We start from the raw sequence: 8,635 nt of genomic DNA on the forward strand, positions 1-8,635 counted from the left end.
CTTCTTTTTTTTTGTAAAAGGATATCTCATAAATTGGGATTTTAAATTGTGTTTTTCTATATTACTTTGTAGGTTCATAAAGCTGTTGAGCTTACTAAACCTGAATTTGCATAGCACACACATGTAGAGGTATACATATTTACTTTTCACTATTTTCTATTGAATTTGTAGTCTTATGGATTAGTTTTTGAGATTACTAAATCTGAAATTAATTTCCTCCACTGTTTGATGTCTATGTGATAACTTCATTTGATAAATACATGGTTGCATTTACTAAGCACAACTGCATTTTGCAATTGCAGGATCTATGGGTCCTAATGAAAACTTTGGGTAGAGCACTGGTCTTTGTACCCATCTTTGATTATTTTTGCTGCTAGAACAACAACAACAAAATGTGTTATACTGAGAGTTTCAAGCGACAATTGCGGTAAAGGGGCCTTCTCACCAAGGTACTTTACTAATGCAATCAACTATCCTATGTATATCAATTTTGGATTTCATGTTCGTGTTTTGTTTCACCATTGGGTTTGATATTTGCTGGTGCGATTGTATTGAAGCAACACAAGTGCGTATGTAATGGAGTCCTTATTTTTGTTCAAGCGAGTTGTTACCTTATCTTAACATGATAATTATGTCTAACTTTTCAGGTGCACCGTATTGAATGGCGCCTACAAAAGCTCATGACGGTGTCGTTGGTTGTGCAATGTACTCACGGAGAGACTATTTAACTAATCAAGGTATATGTAGTTACAATAATATTTTGAATTATACCTGAAGCTAGAATCTCAAACAGCTATTAGTGAGTGATGATATTAAATCATTTTAATATATTGAAATAGTTGAATAGCTGCTGAGAATAATTGAACACTTTTGTTCAATGAATTGTTTACTCTGCAGAGGTTATTTATATGTTGATCACAATATCCTATGTTGATTCATATTTTGTTAAAAATGAGTTTTTTTTAATTCATGGGCAGCTCTCTTTTGAGTTCCAATTTATCCGCTTCTATACCACAACAACAACTAAGCCTTCTCCCACAAAGTGGGGTCGACTACATGGATCAAATTACGCCATAGTGCTCTAATGAGTTCTTTTTTAAATTAGGCCTTATTTACTTGATCTTCTGACTTAGAAAGTGCTACTGTACTTTAAATTATACAGGATTTATTTAAACTCCAATAGAAAAACATATATAATAATCAAAATTATTGAATATCAATTTTAGTAAGTTTTGTCATTGTATTTTTGACATTCTGAATCTGTCTGTTTCATATCTGCTATTGTTATATATTACAAGGTACCTTTGAAGTTGTTGTGTGGTATCTGACTGGCTGAATGTGTAAATAGGGTCCTCTTAATAGTTATAAATTGTGATTGAAAATGTTACTAAGTCAATTGAGTTTTATTTTAATTTTTCCATAAATTGATAATATTGATGGGATAAAATGATGGAAGGATAAAAGTTTACAAAGAGGAAAATGAAAATGGGGGATAAAAATATGTTGCTTTATGACTTTATCAACCAAATATTCTTCTTTAATTTTTTAATTATTCAGTAAACTTATTCTGAGCATGATTCTTACTAGCATTGTTTACACTTTCAAGTTTGTTCGCTTTGTGACACATACCCAGAATTTGACACTTTCAATTTCGCTTAATTTTTCTTAAGGCATGTTTCTTTATCTTGATAAAGAATCAAATAGGTCATTGTGCGAGAAACAACTTTGAGAATATGCAGATGTAACCCTGGCTGGTATCTTGATTGTGAGATAGATATTATTAGCATCAACTCTTCATTTTGTTTTTAATGAATGGTTCTTTTGTATATGAAATTGATTTGGTGTCGACAATAGTTCTTTTTGTGAGAGGTTTTTGAAAAGTGCAATTAAGGTTATGTTGATTTGTGTGTTATTTTTTAATGACTTATTTTTCCAATCGCGCCAGATCTGGAGTTTATTTACGATTGACAGTTCACATAGTCATGGTCTTCTCTTATCAGTTAATATCGGGTTGGATTCTATACTTTTTGGTTGATTTCTTGATCTACAGACAATGATTATGTTCCTACTGGATGCATCTCATCTGATTAGGTGTAGTCCTTTTGCCTTTGATATAGCCTGTCATCGAGTTGGAGTTCCTCAGTCTGAGTAGCGTGTTCCAGGTTTAGCTGTGTTGAGATATGCATATTGTTCCAGGATTTTGGTTGCTGTATTTTGAGTGGGGAGTTGATGTTACAATCAGTAGAGAAGTGACTTGCAGACTATCCATTTCGGGCTATTTTTCTGTTCGCCACATTTGTTTGGACTGTTGCTGTATTTTGTGAGAGATGCCTTATAATTGTGCATCTCATGCTTTTTTGTGGCAGCAATTACCTTTGTTTGTTTAGTTTACTAAGTTTTAGTGATCAAGTTTCTTTCAACTTAAGCATAAGAATATGTGTTTTGATAAAGTTGTGTGATTTTGGTGTTATTACTCTCTTTTGTTAGAAAGATTGTAAAGGTGTAATTTGGTTCTCTGACCAACTTATTAGTGTTGAACTCTTCTGTAAACTATAGTTATGTTGTAATATTTTAATATATTTTTGTTACAAACTATATAAAGAAAAACCATCAATTCTCCTAAAAAAGAAATATTATTTTTGGCCAAGAGCACCACTACCTGATATTTATATCGACTGTTAAGGTGGTCTTGCCTTATGTTTTGCAAGGAGTAAATATAGTTTAGCTTATGAAAAATGAAGATTAATTTTACATGATCATATAATTTAATTTGTAAAAGGTACATAGAATAATGCATATGAGATCATCCTTTCCCTGAAAAAAGAGATCATCCTTATAGATTTTGTCAAGATTTATGTATATTTTTTGATTCATTCTTGCTATCCACTTCCTTATCATTAATTTAAATTTCGATTAATTATTGTTTGTGTGATCTGTCATTAACATCACAGGTTTGTAGTCACAATTTTTATGTTCAATTGATATCCATAACCAATGTCACGTTTTTGCTCAAGCTGAATATTCATCCTCTGTCTCATATTAAGTGAGTGATATAGTTGAATCAATCACACATATCAATGCATATTTTTTATCTATAATATATTTATTATCTATTAGAAAAAATTATCAAAATTTAATATTTTAAAAATATTCATCGAGACAAATTCAACATCTTATATGAGATTTATATTTGTATATTAGTATAAAAGACATGGTCAAAGAATGTCAATTCAACAATCCACTCTGTCTCCTTCAAAAAAACAATCCACATTGTCAACTAAGTCATATATTTTGGAACGGAGGGAGTAATGTGTAACGTGACAAATTAATGAGGGTTGATTACGTTAGTAAATCATTCCTTAATTAATGAGATTGGAGTTTTTGATCATTTAGGATGAATGAAAAGTTTGTTCATGTTCCTTGGCTCGAGGTTGAACTCCATATTATTAGGCTCCCTTCCCCTATGAATTGGTCCACTAAAATATATTTAAATTGACATAGCAATATCTTACTAATTTGCCCACTAAATATCTTACTTATCTTACTAATTGTCCCACTTATGCATAAATATACATAATTATAGATATTTTTTTGAAAGCATACATAATTATAGATGATATGTAAATATCTTACATCAGTATTAAACAATTGCCTTGGAACGTTGCAAAATTCATTAAGTTCCAACAAGTATACTATCATGATGTCTAAGCAAAAATAATCACAATTTCCTCAAGTACAAGTACATAGTTTTAGTGTAAACGCTACTCATTTGTTTACAATGACATCCACTTTTAATCTTTTATATGGATAGGACTTTGGAACTCCTTCTCAAACCCATTTAATGCCTTAACCCTTTAATCATTGGATTGCATCTTATGAAACAGAAAGATGATTTAATGTGTGTTTGATTTATGATTAATAATTTACTCAATTACTAAATATCACATTAGACCCGTGGTCTAGTTGAATATTGAATGACTTTAATATGAAGTAGGCCTGTAAATAGGCTTCCAGGCTAGGCCAGACTTTTAAATAGGTAAAATCAGGACAAAAAAAATAGACTTATGAAAGGTCATGAAAAATTGCTTTTCTGACTTCAATAAGTTCCTTATAACACATGGAAAATACAAAACTACCTCCAGCGGTAGTTAACTACCGCTGCGATCTGGAATGAAAAGAACACAACAAGTTCAATTTCTGGTTTACAGAAACACATGCAAACTTGTTCAAAAACATATCAAATTCACCCAAACATTCATTTGCACGAATTTGAGCCCAATTTCTTCAACTAATTCACAAGTAAGTTATTTTCTTCCTATTTACACGCAATGTAGGTTGTTTAGGGTGTTAGTTTTCATAATTTTAGCAAAATTTTAGTGTTTAGGCTAGGTTTAAAAATTGTAAATTACGATAGAATTTGATGTTATAATGTATGGTTTTAAAATTGAAAATTATGATAGAATTTGATGTTATAAAACCACAACAATGTTTGACTGTTTTTTGATTCCTTGGTTAATACACAACACAGGTTACCTGCATCATACGTACATTTTTTTACATCCAGATTTTAAAATTTAAATGTGTAAAGTGGACTTTTTACACATTTAAATTGTAAAATCCGTATGCAAAAAATCTGGAAGTAAAAAAGTAAAATTAGCCACACTTGTATTGTGGTTTTTTTTCCTCTCATAATGACAGGAAAATACACTCCGAATTTGTTAATCCGAAGATCATAAACATGCTCCAAAATCTAAATTCAGACATGTCAAAAATGGATACTTTTGGGTTTATGGATGGCGTGCAAGAGGTGTTGGGGGTGGGAAAAGAAATTTACTTTGTTAGGTAACATATTATAAGGGGGTAAAGTGTAACATCCCGCTCTTCAGCAATAAGAATTTTACCCATCGGATGTATCAGAGGTTAAGTGATGAAGAATGTTAAGTACGACTGAAGATATTATTATGTAATGTCAGTCAAATACGGGTTAAGTATCAGTGTCAGGTTAAACACGTTTAAGACGAAGGGCATTCTGGTACTTTCACGCAAATGGGTATATAAGTGATTTTTGGGCCAAAATCTTCATAATTTCTTGTTCTTTCTCTCTCTAGGTTTGAGAGAAAGAATTCTCTCCTCCTTCTCTCTCCAGAACCGCCCCCTTCCCTCAATCTTCTTCCATCAAAGCTTTCAAGTACAAGAAATTGGTGATCAAGCATGGATCGTAGAAGCTTCATGGACAAGAAACATCAAGAAGAAAAGGTTTAGCATGATTTGAGGAATTTGAAGCTAGGGTTTGAGCTTGGGCAAGATGGATTTAAGCTTGTTAGATGCTGCAAAACAACATGTGAGTTCTTAGATAGAACCCACCTTTGGGAATATGTGCTTAATTTTGCAAGGAAAATATGAATTATGTTAAGTTTAGAAAAATATGATTTTTGTACCCTTGCCTTTGATCTTGTTATGTTCATGCTAAAATTGCCATGAAAGATGTTTTATAATGATATATGAGTTGTTGGATGTTCATCGTGCATTGCAGGATCGAATTGGACGAGTTTCGGGTCAAAATTGCAAAATTTGCACCACAGACCCGAAGAAACTCGCTATTAGCGAAATATTTCGCTAATAGCGAAATTCCCCAGAAATGCAGGTCGCTAATAGCGACTTTCTCTGCCCTTGCCAACTTTATTTTGGCTTGTTGGCTCATTTGAGGGCCGGTGGTGCAGTCCGAAGCTTTTCTTTCATCGTTTTACAACTTTATAACCCCAAAACAACATCCAAGCAATGCACATAACATCAATTGATCCTTGAATTGAAAATCATGGCAATCTTAGCATGTATGGCAAGGAAGGCACAAGAGTGTTTAAGCCGAGTTACTCGGGTAGATGATGAACTAAGGAAGGGAATGAATGTAGAGCCTCGACATAGTTTGTCGAGAATTAGAATGCTAAGCATGAACCCTAAGAATGATAAGATGCGAAGAGTTTATAGTATTCTCTTAGCACGTGAATCAAGAATGATTAGGCAAGCATGTTAAGTCGTGGATTGATAAGTAAATCTCTCCACTATGAGTAAGTATGAACATGAATGAACAAGAAGGTAGTTTACCGCTAATCGGATCGATTAAGGATCCGAGGTAAATGAGAAAGCATGTATAGGTTAGAAACCTTTCATGAGTGAATAAGACAATAATGAATGATGTAGGTGTCATGTCTCTTGTGATCCACGCTAGGTTGGGATATCAAGGGGTTCTCATCATGGGAACGGGATAAGCTCTGCAAGGGGGCCCGCATGTCACTGAGTAAGCAAGATGTAGGTGTCGTGAGAACGGAATAAGCTCTGCAAGGGGGGCCGCACGTCACTGAGGGAGTCTGATGTGCCTTAGCTAGGTTTTCATCGGTTATGTATGGGATTGCACTCGGGGTTACTCCACCCAGGGCACTCCGTAAAATGAACCAAGATAATGATGTTTGTTCAACGCTAACCTAATGAATGAATATGACTATGTATGATACGATATGAATATGATTATGATATGATGTTAGCTATGAGCAAGATATGGAATAGAACAAGATATGAATGTATATTGATGACGATCTTAGGTTTCCCTAATCGTCCGGTTTAGGATCGTGTCATGAATATGTTATGTGTAGACCTCGATGGGTTTATCGTATCTTGTCATAGCGGTCTTAGGTTCCCTTAAACCGCCATGACACGTATGATGTTAGTAAAAACCTATGACAAGTAAGATGAACCTACGGCGGATCTAGTATGCACGACCGTCTAGGAAAGCATGACCACACACGTATAATCAACCGCCAGGTTGTATTGTAGACGTGACCGTAGGTTTCCCCCGAGGTTACATATAGCCTAGGATTAGGTAGAATTCACTGAGACATTATGTCTCATCTCAATCGTTATTTGTTTCATATAAGCAGGATGGTTTTGCAAGCTTGTAGCCGGATGAATATTTCAGCAAGTGCACGTTCGTACCCGCGGCAGGATGTCATGGACATTTCGGGATATATTCTTTATGTATGGACGAGTTGTATTATATTGTTGTTTGTATGAACGTGATTTGTTGTGTGTGTGTGTGTGTGTATATATATATATATATATATTGTTCATTTGAAGATTTATTGTTGTAAATTTTTAATGTATCCAGTATCAAATGTATGCACATGCTAAACTACCTAGGTACGTTTAGTATGGGTGTTACATATGCCCTCTAATTTGACACCTCACATTAAACCTCCAATTATGGAACCTCATGTTGATGTCACACATTGCACCTCAAGTTGTGGATGATCCGGACAATGCAAAAGTCGAGGTTTCACTTTCAATTGATAATCCTTTCGACAATGTCAAAGTGGATATTCAACCTCTAGTTGATAATCCTTCTACCAATTCCAAAATCGAAGTTCCCCATTCAGTTGATAATCTTTCCAAGAATGTCAAAGGTAAAGTTCCTCCTCCAGTTGATAATTCTTTCGACAATGTCAAAGGCAAAGTTCCTCCTCGAGTTGATAATCCTTTTATTATTTCACGAGAGGAGTTGTTGACTTGGGTTCAAGATGAAGAAAGAAAGCTAGGCTTTACTCTTGTTATTGAAAAAGCATAGAATTTTTACTACCCTAGTTATGAAAATAATTATCCACTCTACCATAGGTTCAAAATAATTGTCCAATATGCCCTACTGTGACTGATTATTGCTTGGCTTAATAGGTAGATATTAATAGTGTTTTATGGATGATTGTTTCAGAGATAGAATTTAAGAATTGTTGGTATAGAAATGTAAACTATGAGTTGCTCCTTTATTCAAACAACACGTTCAAGAATGAAAAGGAGAAGGAGTACACAATATGACTAATTGATGAGGGAGAACTAGAATAACGTGTGCCTTGGTCTTGCTCTTTAACTCCTATAACCAAAATAATGTGTGCCTAAAATTTTGGAACTTATGCCCACGTCTTTGGCAACTAGAATGAATATAACATGAGAGAGAACTAGAATTTTGGAACCGATAACAGTAAGCCTCTAACATGTGTTTACAATGCCCCACCAAGGAATGGTTCAACTTTGACTTGATCAAAATTAATTAATAATATAATTAACGAAACTAGTTAATTCTAATTAAATAATAAATACAATGGTAATAATTCATCAAATAAACTATTAGATAAATAAATAAATAACTGATATCCTTTCAAAAAAAACTGATACATAAATAAAATTATAAAAACTGATGATTATAAATAACGGGATGTTACATAACACATGTCCCTTAAGCCATTAAATCAATGATTGATTTTTTATTTTATATGCACCTATTCTTATTTTTTTTTCTACCGAGGAAAGCCATTGTAGCCCAAGTCTATTACACCCATTGTATTGCACGCGTTTGCATTGGTTTTCCAGTTTTTCCCTTGTAGACCACATCAACATCATGATTTTTCCAGTGTAGTGGTTTAGGGTTTTTTTTGGTTGTAGACCACATCACAAACCACATCGGCAGGATACTTTCTTACGATTTCACTTGTTTTTTTTACGGAATCTGTTAATATGCAATCAACAACCGGATTCAACCGTTCATCTTAATAATATTAACACAACCTTTTTTAATTTATTATCAACCTGGTTT

At 33.6% G+C, this 8,635-nt stretch overlaps 1 long non-coding RNA gene across 1 annotated transcript; it reads left to right on the forward strand.

Moving 5' to 3' along the window:
• The first annotated feature begins 396 nt into the window (after positions 1–396).
• LOC146900471 (uncharacterized) lies at positions 397–2,381 on the forward strand. The gene is made up of 3 exons (XR_015022496.1): positions 397–449; positions 648–737; positions 2,051–2,381. It is a non-coding gene; the product is annotated as an uncharacterized LOC146900471 (long non-coding RNA).
• Positions 2,382–8,635: the final 6,254 nt, after the last annotated feature.

This window comes from Medicago sativa, chromosome 8 (genome assembly GCF_051527215.1).
Source record: "Medicago sativa cultivar Bolivia chromosome 8, Bolivia_mono, whole genome shotgun sequence".
In the NCBI taxonomy this organism is placed as follows: Eukaryota; Viridiplantae; Streptophyta; class Magnoliopsida; order Fabales; family Fabaceae; genus Medicago; species Medicago sativa.